We start from the raw sequence: 14,746 nt of genomic DNA, 5'->3' as shown, positions 1-14,746 counted from the left end.
AAGCCATGGGAGTTTGGAAGGCACCAGTGACTTCTGAATCGAGAACAAAAAAAGTATTACCAAGTAAAGGTTCTGATTATGGCTAAACAAAAGCATCTTATCAATGGCTATCACAAGCTAATTCAATTAATTAGCTAATGATGATAATTGTTTGATTTGATATAGACTAGCCAACAGTGTGTGATACAAAATTATCATAACTAACCCCTTTCAACTGTGGTGTAGTCTTAATAATCGCTAGAAATCTAACAAACTTATGAAAAAAAATTGTAGTCAGATTGCAGTATAACTGCAGTATTCTTCAAATGCTGCATCCAAAATAAAAACATTTTACCGCAGTAAGTTTGCAGTGTAACTGCAGTTACAGTGCATCATAACTGCAGTTATTTCTGCAATTACTGCATCCAAAATACCACAGTCGACTGCAGTTGCTGCACTTTTACAGCAGTTTCAAAACGTTAATCCTTTTTTGTAAGGGATGTTTTGAAGTAGGTACGGAAAATCTCCTTAAACGAAAACTGACAACAATCTTGTTAATATGTCAAACTATTTACAAAATAAAGGTAGTGTGATGATTCTCAGCAAGTTGTACCAGAACTGAATGTTGAGATTAGGTGAAACAGAAATGATTAAGCCTATGATTGAGTCTGTGTTCTTCCCCCTACCAACTGAGCCACACTTGAATGCCTGCTAATGGTCTCTTCTCACCGCCGTTGTAGGTTGTGAGATGAAATATGCTTAGAACTCTTTTATTCATTACTCCTCAGGTTCATTGTCCTATGTCTCCGTGTCTCCATGTCCCTCTCCCTGGAGTAGTGTGGAATATCTTTATTAGTCTGTTGTTGTCTCTCCTATTCCCACCAGCCAGTTTACTCATTTTTCCTGGCAGCCTAGATGTCCTCTATCTGTTCGACAGGGTCATTCACTCTGCCAATAATACACAACCATCCTACCTATTTCCTCCTCTGGACACCATAGACACCTGGACTTAATACAAACGTGAAGAAAACACCTAGAGAGTGTCTGACACTTCTCCTACTCCCAGTCATTCTGATGTAATTCGGTGGAGATATATCTTCGCTATTTCGCAATATGGATTTTTTTCTTCAATACTGGGTCATAGTAATGGGGATTGGAATGGGTTGTGGTTCAAAACTTCAATATTACCGAAGATGGACTGTGTGCGACCCCTTACTCCTTCCCCCTGTCCCCAGAGTCTTGTTGAGAATCACTGGGAACAGTGATCGTCAGGCTGTCTGGCTGCAGAGAAACTGATAAAGTGCAGAAGGTTGACACGTGGCCCTTTTTACAGGTGGATCAATAATGTACAATGATCTCATTTTTATTTCTCTTGGTAAATTACATTTTACATGACAGGCTCATGTGATGGGAAATGATGTCTTCTCTTTACCTGGCCTTTGACTGTTGGTTGTTCCTCAGATAATAACTAGGCCTATTATTTGTGTTTTGGTCTGTTAGAATTTGAAGAAGTAAAGCAAGATGATTTTGTCAAACCTCAGGCTTCACATCGACTGTGAAAAGAAAGGGAATTCACATGTTAAAATCAATCAAATCAACGGATTTCTGCCTATACTTCGGGCTGTTGATTTATCAAAGAAAGTGCACTGATGGGAACAATTGATTGGTTGTTCAAAGCTGCTGCATTGTGTCAGACAGATGAATGATACCCCAACACTCAACTATATTTCAGCAATGAAACAGTAGGATTTCTTCCCTCATTACTGAAGTTGTACTGTAGTTTCCAAAGTTGTGTTGGTATTGCAGGTAACCTTTGCCCACTTTACACTGGGGTCAACAACAATGTTCCTCAACCTCTGTTCCCTGCTAGTTTAGTCCCTGAAATGGTTCTGATGGTCATATTATGAATTATTTAGCAATTTGATTTGGAATTTTAGGACCCCTTTAGGTATCCCAAAAATATAGAAAAAAAATGAATTTGATAAAATATTGATTTTGGCCATAACTACTAAATCCTATACAAAGACGTTGAACAACACATTCATAAATGACAAAAGGACAGTCAAAAAATAAATAATAAGAACAAGGTTTTGATGTGTCTGTCCTAAATATAGCTACTAAATATTTTTTTTACACATATTTAACCCCTTTTTTAGGGTAGGCACAAATCTACCTTCTAACTTCCATTCATTTTTTTTCCTACTGGTACCGGTTACCTTCAGACAAGTCCCACTTGTGGGGGTGTTAGAGCAAAATGGAAAACACCATCGTGTTCATAAGCAATGTTCCTACACATTTATTGTGGCACTGAGCAAATTTTTGGTGTTGTGAGCAGAAACGTGAAAGTTGTGAGAATTTTGTGCAACTTCCGGTGTGCGTTTACAGTGAACACTGAGGCTGTGCCCTTACAATTTTAGAAAGTAGCCAATAGGCTACTGTGGCTATTTGAGCATAATGTAGGCCTACCAACAAAACCAATGGAGCAAATCCCATAACATTTTCACATGGAAATAGCTTTTGATTTCTATGATATAGCCTACAGTAACCTATATGTGGTGTTCAATGCAGGCCTACATTGCATGATACTTTGAGAAAACATTTTTAGATTATGAAGGGCTTGACATTAATTAATGATCTTTTACTTGGTCTATAACACCATGGGCCAAATAGGTGACTGTAAATTGTGTTGTATACTGAAATAAGCTACTTTACAAATTGTAATTAATTATTACCATACAGATAATTAGACCATGTAGGCTACACCTCTGCCTACATATTCAATAATTTCTGAAAATATAACACTGTCCCTTTAATTAAGATGTAAGCTTTTTACCTGACTGGCTTTTCAAAGACAGCTTGAAATGTAGCCTACAAGTTTGGTACTCTTGTAGGAAGCGTAACTCCCCATTGCTGACCTATACTTTGTTGAATTGAAAAAGGGCTGATAAAATGTTGATTCAATCACAGACTAAATGTTGATATATAGTGCAAGCTAACGGGGTGAACTCAGTGGAGTTCAATCGGGGCATGGCATTTCTTCTATGTGTCAGTCCTGGAGGAAGTGCACGGCTGCCACGCCCCTTTCCACATTGGGGTCCCATTAGTTTGTAGCCTAAACGGTTCAGACGCTACCAAACAAAAGTTGGCACATCGATGGTCCTAACTTCAGACGAGTCTCCTGACACTTGTGGGGGTCGTAGAGAAAAACTAGGAACATGACCATCGTGTCCGCGAATGCCTCCCCTTCCCGTAGACTGGTCATAAGACCTGGTTTAGTCTAGGTCAAACCGTTCATACGCTGCAGACGTTTATGTGAGAAGACTGATTTTCGAGATGTCTCATGGTCTGTGACAAACACCCCACTTTCACGCAGATGCGGAAGTGAGACACTGGCGGATGTGGTGGATTGAGACGTATCCAATGCAAAGAAACCATATATCTCTAGCTTAATCTGACAGATTTTAATGCAGATTATTTTCTTATGTAATTTAGATTGACGCCTTTTGGTGCATGAATGGACTCTAGGGGATAAACACTAATTGTTTTAATAGTCACCATTGGCTTCATGGTGAAATCCCGAGCAACTTTGATAGGAAGGATGCCTGTATCTTTGGAATGACTGGGTGTATTGTTACACCATCTAAAGTGTAATTAATAACTTCACCATTCTCAAAGGGATATTCAATATCTGCTTTATTATATTTACCCATCTACCAATAGGTGCCCTTCTTTGTGAGCCATTGGAAAACCTCCCTGGTCTTTGTGGTTGAATCTGTGGTTGATATTTGCTGCTCGACTGAGGGACCTTACAGGAAATGTGACTTGTTAAGCATATTTTTAATCTTGAACTTATTTAGGCTTGTCATAACAAAGGGTTTGAGTAATTATTGACTCAAGATATTTCAGCTTTTCGTGTTTTATTAATTTGCAAACATTTCTAAAAACATCATTCCACTTTGACATTATGGGGTATTTTGTGTAGGCCAGTGACACAACATCTCAATTCAATTTTTGTTTAAATTCAGGCTTTAACACAACAAAATGTGAAACAAGTAAAGTAGAGTGAATAGTTTCTGAAGGCACTGCATAGGCCTACACTGTGCAGGCAATGATAACATCTGTGGCCAATAACTTTTCTGAGCTATGCTCTAACAAAAACAATTTCTGTGAGGAAACGCTGAAAGATGTTTATTTGTTTGTTTTTCTTTTCACAGAATGTGTTTCTGTCATGGGAGCGAGGGATTCAAATATTAGCACTTCCTATTCAAATGCTTTCCCTCCACTTCACAACAGTATAGATATGAACTTCATTATGTAAAAATGTTCAAAGCAACTTCAGTCCCACAGGGATGCCTCTCACTAGGAGGCTTCTACACTGTTTGGACTTGGGGATATGTCCTCCCGAAGTAATGAAAGATTCTGATTGAAAGTAAATGTTTTTCAAGTCTTCTTTTTAAGTGAGGGGTGAGTGCCATGTTGTTGGTATAATTGAATCAATGAGACTTTATATTTAATTTAAAGGTGTTTTATTCCTTGGTCTTATGTTTGGGTGATTTTACTAATAATTGAGGGACATTAAAGGGAAATCCTTCCATTGGTATGTAATTGATCTCTATACACAAATGTTTTGTTTGTATTTTGGGAATATACTTTATCAGGAACTGATTGCTGTTCAGAAGTGTTCACATGCATGATATAGTTGTTACATAGCCTTGGCCTATTTCATTAGTAAACAGCCTTGCTAAGACAAGCTGCTACTCCTATGAGCCAATCTGCTGTTTCTGTAGCATGAGGTGCAAGTACACTGCCTGGACAGGATGCTAGTCCATCGCAGGGCCTTAACCCCAATCTATCTCCTTAAACCTGAGTGCAAAGCAGAGACATATTGGGTCCCATTTTTACATTCTTTGTTACAACTTCGCTGGGGATCAAACTCACAACCTTCCAATCTCAGGGCGGATGCTCAAACCACGAGGCCACTGAGTTGGTTGCAGCAGTTACCATAGACTGCTACAATCATTTACCAGTACCACTCCCATCAATTATATCATCCCATTTAATGGTAATGGTCACCCGAACATAAGGGTGGATAAGCATCCTGAAATTATTTGATGGACTTAAAATGGTCTGACTGCTGACGAGGAAAGAATGTGGCCCCTCTGGTAATTAAAAGTCATCGCTAACAGGGATCTTCTGCTTCATTAAAACCCCTCAGCCCTCGTACAGTACAGTAGGCTGCCTGACTAGTGAAATTGTATCTGTCAGCTGGATAGAAAGAGGGATAGAAAGAAGGAGCATTAGAGAGGTGGCATTCAGAGGTTAAGGCTCAGAGCATCAGAGAGGTGGCATTCAGATGTTAAGGCTCAGAGGAGCAGAGCATCAGTGAGGTGGCATTCAGAGGTTAAGGCTCAGAGGAGCAGAGCATCAGAGAGGTGGCATTCAGAGGTTAAGGCTCAGAGCATCAGTGAGGTGGCATTCAGATGTTAAGGCTCAGAGGAGCAGAGCATCAGTGAGGTGGCATTCAGAGGTTAAGGCTCAGAGGAGCAGAGCATCAGAGAGGTGGCATTCAGAGGTTAAGGCTCAGAGCATCAGTGAGGTGGCATTCAGATGTTAAGGCTCAGAGGAGCAGAGCATCAGTGAGGTGGCATTCAGAGGTTGAGGCTCAGAGCATCAGTGAGGTGGCATTCAGATGTTAAGGCTCAGAGGAGCAGTGCATCAGAGAGGTGGCATTCAGAGGTTAAGGCTCAGAGGAGCAGAGCATCAGAGAGGTGGCATTCAGAGGTTAAGGCTCAGAGGAGCAGCTCCGTATCGACGGGATGACATCAGATCCTAATCAGATGAGGTTATTAATTCAAGGTTTTAGTAAAAGGGCATGCTGAGTTTGCTGCCTGGATCATGACATGAGTAGACATGCACACTGAACACTATGTACGCTACAGTGGGTGTGAGAAATAGGCTACCAAATTGAAGATCATGTACTGTATTTCCATCAGGCCTTCTCCTCTCTGCTGTCCCTTCACTCAGTTAGTCCAATCTGTTTATTGTGACATCTCGAGATGGCAGCCAGTAGTCTCATACTGTTGGTACCCTCTCCTGGGCGAAAACCTCCTGGAAGACCACATGAAACCTTCCTGGACAACATCTGCCGGGGCACTGGTCTCAGGAAAACTCGCCTCCCTGCGGACCTGGCATCCTTTCACTCCCTCCTCTCTACATTTTCCTCCTCTGTCTCTGCTGCTAAAGCCACTTTCTACCACGCTAAATTCCAAGCATCTGCCTCTAACCCTAGGAAGCTCTTTGCCACCTTCTCCTCCCTCCTGAATCCTCCTCCCCCTCCCCCTCCTCCCTCTCTGCAGATGACTTCGTCAACCATTTTGAAAAGAAGGTCGACGACATCCGATCCCTCGTTTGCTAAGTCAAACGACACCGCTGGTTCTGCTCACACTGCCCTACCCTGTGCTCTGACCTCTTTCTCCCCTCTCTCTCCAGATGAAATCTCGCGTCTTGTGACGGCCGGCCGCCCAACAACCTGCCCGCCTGACCCTATCCCCTCCTCTCTTCTCCAGACCATTTCCGGAGACCTTCTCCCTTACCTCACCTCGCTCATCAACTCATCCCTGACCGCTGGCTACGTCCCTTCCGTCTTCAAGAGAGCGAGAGTTGCACCTTCTGAAAAAACCTACACTCGATCCCTCCGATGTCAACAATTACAGACCAGTATCCCTTCTTTCTTTTCTCTCCAAAACTCTTGAACGTGCCGTCCTTGGCCAGCTCTCCGCTCTCTCTCTGAATGACCTTCTTGATCCAAATCAGTCAGGTTTCAAGACTAGTCATTCAACTGAGACTGCTCTCCTCTGTATCACGGAGCGCTCCGCACTGCTAAAAGCTAACTCTCTCTCCTCTGCTCTCATCCTTCTAGATCTATCGGCTGCCTTCGATACTGTGAACCATCAGATCCTCCTCTCCACCCTCTCCGAGTTGGGCATCTCCGGCGCGGCCCACGCTTGGATTGCGTCCTACCTGACAGGTCGCTCCTACCAGGTGGCGTGGCGAGAATCTGTCTCCTCACCACGCGCTCTCACCACTGGTGTCCCCAGGGCTCTGTTCTTGGCCCTCTCCTATTCTCGCTATACACCAAGTCACTTGGCTCTGTCATAACCTCACATGGTCTCTCTTATCATTGCTATGCAGACGACACACAATTAATCTTCTCCTTTCCCCCTTCTGTTGACCAGGTGGCGAATCGCATCTCTGCATGTCTGGCAGACATATCAGTGTGGATGACGGATCACCACCTCAGCTGAACCTCGGCAAGACGGAGCTGCTCTTCCTCCCGGGAAGGACTGCCCGTTCCATGATCTCGCCATCACGGTTGACAACTCCATTGTGTCCTCCTCCCAGAGCGCCAAGAACCTTGGCGTGATCCTGGACAACACCCTGTCGTTCTCAACCAACATCAAGGCGGTGGCCCGTTCCTGTAGGTTCATGCTCTACAACATCCCAGAGTACGACCCTGCCTCACACAGGAAGCGGCGCAGGTCCTAATCCAGGCACTTGTCATCTCCTGTCTGGATTACTGCAACTCGCTGTTGGCTGGGCTCCTGCCTGTGCCATTAAACCCCTTCAACTCATCCAGAACGCCGCAGCCCGTCTGGTGTTCAACCTTCCCAAGTTCTCTCACGTCACCCCGCTCCTCCGTTCTCTCCACTGGCTTCCAGTTGAAGCTCGCATCCGCTACAAGACCATGGTGCTTGCCTACGGAGCTGTGAGGGGAACGGCACCTCAGTACCTCAGGCTCTGATCAGGCCCTACACCCAAACAAGGGCACTGCGTTCATCCACCTCTGGCCTGCTCGCCTCCCTACCACTGAGGAAGTACAGCTCCCGCTCAGCCCAGTCAAAACTGTTCGCTGCCCTGGCCCCCAATGGTGGAACAAACTCCCTCACGACGCCAGGACAGCGGAGTCAATCACCACCTTCCGGAGACACCTGAAACCCCACCTCTTTAAGGAATACCTAGGATAGGATAAGTAATCCCTCTCACCCCCCTTAAGTTTTAGATGCACTATTGTAAAGTGACTGTCCCACTGGATGTCATAAGGTGAATGCACCAATTTGTAAGTCGCTCTGGATAAGAGCGTCTGCTAAATGACTTAAATGTAAATGTAAATGTAAAGGCGCTTCCAGGTGTCATGAACAACAGAGAGCTATGGCATGTCATCATCTGGTGCATTGCATCGCCATAAGCAAGGAGACTTCATATGGAGACTTCATATAGGTATAACTATAGAGATATGACCTACAGACAGACAGAACCCACACACAAGCAGAAATCATGTCTGTATACAGTTTGCAGTGCAATCAGTGACATTAAACATGCCTGTTAAAGACATAATTATAAATGTGAGTGCCAAACCTGGTCCAGAAATGGTGGGTCTGTGTGATTGCAGCATCTAATATACAATACAGGAGAGGGTCCATTTGCAATACAGGAAGAAGAGATGAGGAAAAAACATTAACACCATCATTAGAGTTATATTCAAATGAGCTGTACACAAGAAAATTGGATTTTATATTATCTACCAAAGGCATTGTTATTTTTATGTTAACATTCATCTCTGTGGATCAGAGGCAATTCCTCATTCTGCAGCACAGAGAAAGGTACATCCACAAAGAAACATCATGCACCAAAATTAACATCAGCTCCATTGTCAAAACCTCATCTCCTTCTCTTCTGCAAGGAGTTGCTAAGCTAACACAATAACCCTGGCCCTTTAAGAAATATATTATTTTCACATTTACACATGAAATATACTCTTTATTTTAACATTAACTTCAAAGCAGAATAAATGTAGGACAGAACTGGGTGAAATCTCTTCATGGGGCAGAAATAAAGTAATTCAGTTTAGTACCCTGAGGAGGACTTGGACCAAGACAATGTTGAATCCTAAATGGCACCCAATTCCCTACATTGTGTACCATATTTGGGATGCAAAAATAATGAGATGGTTGACATCATCACTGTTGTGATGATGTCATTCTGAAAAGAGTCATTATGATGCAAGATAACCTGTTGTGATGGATAAGAGTAAATGGCTGACTGAAAAAGATGACCTGTTGTGATGGATAGAGAGTAAATGGCTGACTGAAAAAGATGACCTGTTGTGATGGATAGAGAGTAAATGGCTGACTGAAAAAAGATGACCTGTTGTGATGGATAGAGAGTAAATGGCTGACTGAAAAAGATGACCTGTTGTGATGGATAGAGAGTAAATGGCTGACTGAAAAAGATGACCTGTTGTGATGGATAGAGAGTAAATGGCTGACTGAAAAAGATGACCTGTTGTGATGGATAGAGAGTAAATGGCTGACGGAAAAAGATGACCTGTTGTGATGGATAGAGAGTAAATGGCTGACTGAAAAAGATGACCTGTTGTGATGGATAGAGAGTAAATGGCTGACTGAAAAAGATGACCTGTTGTGATGGATAGAGAGTAAATGGCTGACTGAAAAAGATGACCTGTTGTGATGGATAGAGAGTAAATGGCTGACTGAAAAAGATGACCTGTTGTGATGGATAGAGAGTAAATGGCTGACTGCATGGCAGAAAAAGCAACATAAAAATGTATTCAATGTAATTAGTATGACACTGCTTTGACAGCTTTGTGGAAGTGTCAGTGTCTAGTTAGTTATTGTGTAGCCTAAAGGATGACGGTCGTGTCATAATGCTATATGCTGCCTGTGTCATTATGGAAGTCATTGTTTGTCACTGGCTATGAAAAACTGATAACTCATGTTACTGTAGGTCTCTGTAAATAAATTAACAGAACTCTGAATATATAAGACCTATGTAATGAAGTGTATGGATACACCTACAGAAGCTTGCATGTCAGTGACTGACTGTATCCATTAGGTAGTCTATAATTTCAGCTTTAAAGTGTCAATGGTATTGTAGATGATGACTGTTCAGTCCAATAACAAATGCAAACACGGCAGCGCAAAGATAAGGTTTGATTACATTTACTTTTTCAGTGTTGCATCCTCTTTCGTCCTTTCATGTGAAAATGTGTCTGCTGGGTTGTAATATTGATATCAAGTTCCTCGTAAAAAAAAATTACATTTCATCCACACCGAAGCTGAGCAACATGAAATTCGTATGTTTAATTTATGTTTATCTCTTTCAATATTTAATGATGCCTCCAGATAGTCTTTGGAAAAACACAGACCAGAAACTAAAAATGTATATGTAAATGAAGGGACAACAAAAACAAATGTGATGCTAGAAGTCTCCCCTTAAAACAGTACAGATCACACAGTCACACAGTCCAACAACTCCAACCTCTGAAGAAATACAAATACGCTCCAATTTAATAATCCATCTAATGTTTCCTGTTTTGTTTGTTGGCAAAAGCCATAGTTCTGAGCCAAGATATTCCATCAGTGTTGGCACACACAGGCCCGGCGTTGCCTCAAAATTGAATTGATTTACAACCCAGACCGGGAGTGTGTTGAGTGCTGCTGGTGACTTAATTGTAATAAGGTTAATTAAGATAATGTGTAATTATTCTCCTCAAAACAACAGGGAAACGTCAACAGTGGCTGTCAGTGAAAAAAGGAACTGGATTACAGCTGAATGATGTAGTGGTGAAACAGTGATGGCTGTGCATGTCTGAATTAGACTGAATTTGGGAGGTTGGAAAACATTAAGTTGATGGCTGATTAGTGATAGGTTTCTCATTCATTTGATAATATTATTTTGTAATAATAATTAGTAACCTATTATGTATAGTATTATAAAATAATGTTAGAAATATTGTAAATATCAATCAGCATGTAAATTATACTTGATCTAATAGCAGGTTTGTATCAAACATTATATGTTAGATATCTGTGTGCAGTTCAGGTATACTGTAGAGGTCTTTACCTGGAGATATAAAGGGAAAATTCGAAGCATTTCTAAATGTAACCATTCGCCAGGGCTGAGAAGTCCTTTCAACTCCCACACCCACAATCTTGATGGAAGAAAGGGAGTCAGAATAATGAAATTCCAGGGAGAAGCTGAAGAATGGAGTGGTGCATTGTAAATCATTGGTGGAAGAGCCACCAAGGGCTTGTTATGGTTACACTATATAAAGTTTGATGACTCACAGCCTAATCATGTCACTCACCATGGATACATAGAGGTCCACAGTAGCAACAGCACAATGTAGCCTACACTATGTAGTGCAGATATTCCCAAATGTCGTCGGGGGTAAGCCAAATACAAATGTGATTCAGGATTGAAAAAATATGTATATATATTTTTTTCTTCACATTTTCAAACAGTCCATTTATATTTTCCAACGGGGCTATACATTTGCATGAGGTTTTTTTCTTGCCCGAGTAGCTTCGTTCACTGCCAAAAATAAAATGTAACCATCTAGTGTTCAGCGAAACAACAACACAATGTCAAATACAGGTAGCCTAGTCAAATAATTAACATCCAATCATAGAAACCGCTACTCGTGGGAATTCCACTAACGGTCCGTATGTAGCCAAACATAGTTGCTGCTCATGTTGGAATCTGTACTTATGGTGCATAAGCCATGACAGAGAGACATAGCAGTTGCTCCTGGCGCCACTTGGGTACATTGCAACATCCACCGAGAGGCTCTTGCTGCCAAGGGAATGCCTGACCGCTTAAAAGACGTTTTGGACACTACAGTGAAAATGGTTAACTTTGTTAAAGCAAGGCCCCAGAATTCTCATATATTTTCTGCATTATGCAATGATATGGGCAGCGACCTTGTAACGCTTTACAACATACAGAAGTGCGCTGGTTATCAAGGTGCAAAGTATTGACACGTTTTTAAAATCGAGAGACGGAGCTTAAAATTTTCTTTACTGACCATAATTTTCACTTGTCTGACCTCTTGTATGATGACAAGTTTCTCACCTGACTGGCCTATATGGGTGATGTTTTTCCTCACCTGAATGATCTGAATCTAGGATTACAGGGACTCTCCGCAACTATATTCAATGTGTGGGACAAAATTGAGGCTATGATTAAGAAGTTGGAGCTCTTCTCTTCACAGGTCTTTCCATCATTTTATGATTTTTGGTGTGCAAATTAACTCAAGCTTACAGACATTGTCAAATGTGATATAGCAAAGCACCTGAGTGAGTTGGTACCCAGGTACTTTCCCAAAACGGATGACACGAACAACTGGATTCGTTATCCCTTTCATGCCCTGCATCTAGTCCACTTACCGATATCTGAACAAGAGAGCCTCGTCGAAATTGCAACACGTGGTTCTGTGAAAATGTAATTTAGTCAGAAGCCACTGCCAGATTTCTGGATTGGGCTGCGCTCAGAATATCCTGCCTTTGTAACGGCGTTCTTCGTTTGTAGAAAGAGAGTCGTACCGAAATGCAGCGTGGTGGTTACTCATGTCTTTAATGAAGAAAAACGGAACAATACATGAAATAACTAATAAATACAAAAACAACAAACGGAACGTGATACCTATTACAGCCTATCTGGTGAAACTACACAGAGACAGGAACAATCACCCACGAAATACAAAGGGAAACCCAGGCTACCTAAATACGGTTCCCAATCAGAGACAACGAGAATCACCTGACTCTGATTGAGAACCGCCTCAGGCAGCCAAGCCTATGCAACACCCCTACTCAGCCGCAATCCCAATAACTACAAAAACCCCAATACGAAATACCACAAAATAAACCCATGTCACACCCTGGCCTGACCAAATATATAACGAAACACAAAACACTATGACCAAGGCGTGACATAACCCCCCCCCTAAGGTGCGGACTCCCGGACGCACCTCAAAACCACAGGGAGGGTCCGGGTGGGCGTCTGTCCATGGTGGCGGTTCCGGCTCGGGACGTGGACCCCACTCCATTAAAGTCATGGTTCCTCCCCTTCGCGTCCTGGGATAATCCACCCTCGCCGCCGACCATGGCCTAATAGTCCTCACCCAGAACCCCACTGAACTGAGGAGCAGCTCGTGACTGAGGGGCAGCCCGGAACTGAGGGGCAGCCCAGTACTGAGAGAAAGCCCAGTACTGAGAGAAAGCCCAGTACTGAGAGAAAGCCCAGTACTGAGAGGAAGCCCAGTACTGAGATGAAGCTCAGGCAGGTAGTAGGCTCCGGTAGATCCTGGCTGGCTGGCGGATCTGGAAGATTCTGGTTGACTAGCAGATCTGGAAGAGACTGGTTGACTGGCAGATCTGGAAGAGACTGGTTGACTGGCAGATCTGGAAGAGACTGGTTGACTGGCAGATCTGGAAGAGACTGGTTGACTGGCAGATCTGGAAGAGACTGGTTGACTGGCAGATCTGTAAGGATCTGGTTGACTGGCAGATCTAGAAGATCATGGCTGACTGGCGGATCTAGCTGTTCTATGCAGGCTGGCAGCTCCTTGCAGACTGGCAGCTCTTTGCAGACTGACAGCTCCTTGCAGACGGACAGCTCTGGCTGCTCCATGCAGGCTGACAGCACCCTGCAGACTGGCAGCTCCTTGCAGACTGGCAGCTCTTTGCAGACTGACAGCTCTGGCTGCTTCATGCAGACTGACAGCTCTGGCTGCTTCGAACAGGCAGGAGGCTCCGGCAGCGCTGTAGAGGAGGAAGGCTCTGATAGCGCTGAACAGGCGGGAGACTCCGACAGCACAGGAGGGAAGGAAGGCTCTGGCTGTGCTGAACAGGCGAGGCGCACTGAAGGCCTGGTGCGTGGTGCTGGAACTGGTGCTACTGGATCGAGGACACGCACAGGAAGCCTGGTGCGGGGAGCTGCTTACCGGAGGACTGGTGTGTGAAGGTTGCACAGGATGGACTGGACCGTGAAGGTGTACTGGAGAGCCTGAGAGCAGGACTGGCACAGGACGTGCAAGGCTAGGTAGGTACACAGGAGGCCTGGTGCGTGAGGCTGGCACATTTTTCACCAGACGACTAACACGCACCTCAGGACGATTATGGAGCGCTGACCCAGGTGCCATTAAATCCCCGACACTCTCCGTCAGACGAATATCGTACCTATAGCACCATACTAGCAACTCCCTCATCACTCTCTCCTCCACTTTCCCCATTAACTCCTTCACAGTCTCTGCTTCGCTCACCTCTAACACCGGCTCTGGTTCTGGTCTCCTCCTTAGCTCCTCACGATAAACAAGGAGAGTTGGCTCTGGATAGACCGGACCGTGCAGGCGCACTGGAGCTCTTGAGCACCGAGCCTGCCCAAGCTTACCTGGCTCGATGCCCACTCTAGCCCGGCCAATACGAAGGGCTGGTATGAACCGCACCGGGCTATGCACCCGCACTGGAAACACCGTGCGCTCCATAGCATAACACGGTGCCTGCCCGGTCTCTCTAGCCCCCCGGTAAGCACAGGGAGTTTGCGCAGGTCTCCTACCTGGCATAGCCATACTTCCTGTAAGCCCCCAATATTTTTTGGGCTGCTTTTCGGGCTTCCATCCGCGTCGCCGTGCTGCCTCCTCATACCAGCGCCTCCGCTTTACCACCTCTAGTTCCTCCTTGGGGCCGCGATATTCACCAGGCTGAGCCCAGGGTCCTTTTCCGTCCAGTTCTTCCTCCCATGTCCAATTCTCCAAGTGATGCAGCCTCTCCCACTGCAGCTGCTTCTGTTGCCTCTCCTTTGGCTCCTGCCTGTTAACACGCTGCTCGGTCCGTGTATGGTGGGTGATTCTGTAACGGCGTTCTTCGTTTGTAGAAAGAGAGTCGGACCGAAATACAGCGTGGTGGTT

This window comes from Oncorhynchus gorbuscha, linkage group LG01, assembly GCF_021184085.1.
Source record: "Oncorhynchus gorbuscha isolate QuinsamMale2020 ecotype Even-year linkage group LG01, OgorEven_v1.0, whole genome shotgun sequence".
NCBI classification, from domain to species: domain Eukaryota; kingdom Metazoa; phylum Chordata; class Actinopteri; order Salmoniformes; family Salmonidae; genus Oncorhynchus; species Oncorhynchus gorbuscha.
Note: the sequence above shows the minus strand (reverse complement) of the source record.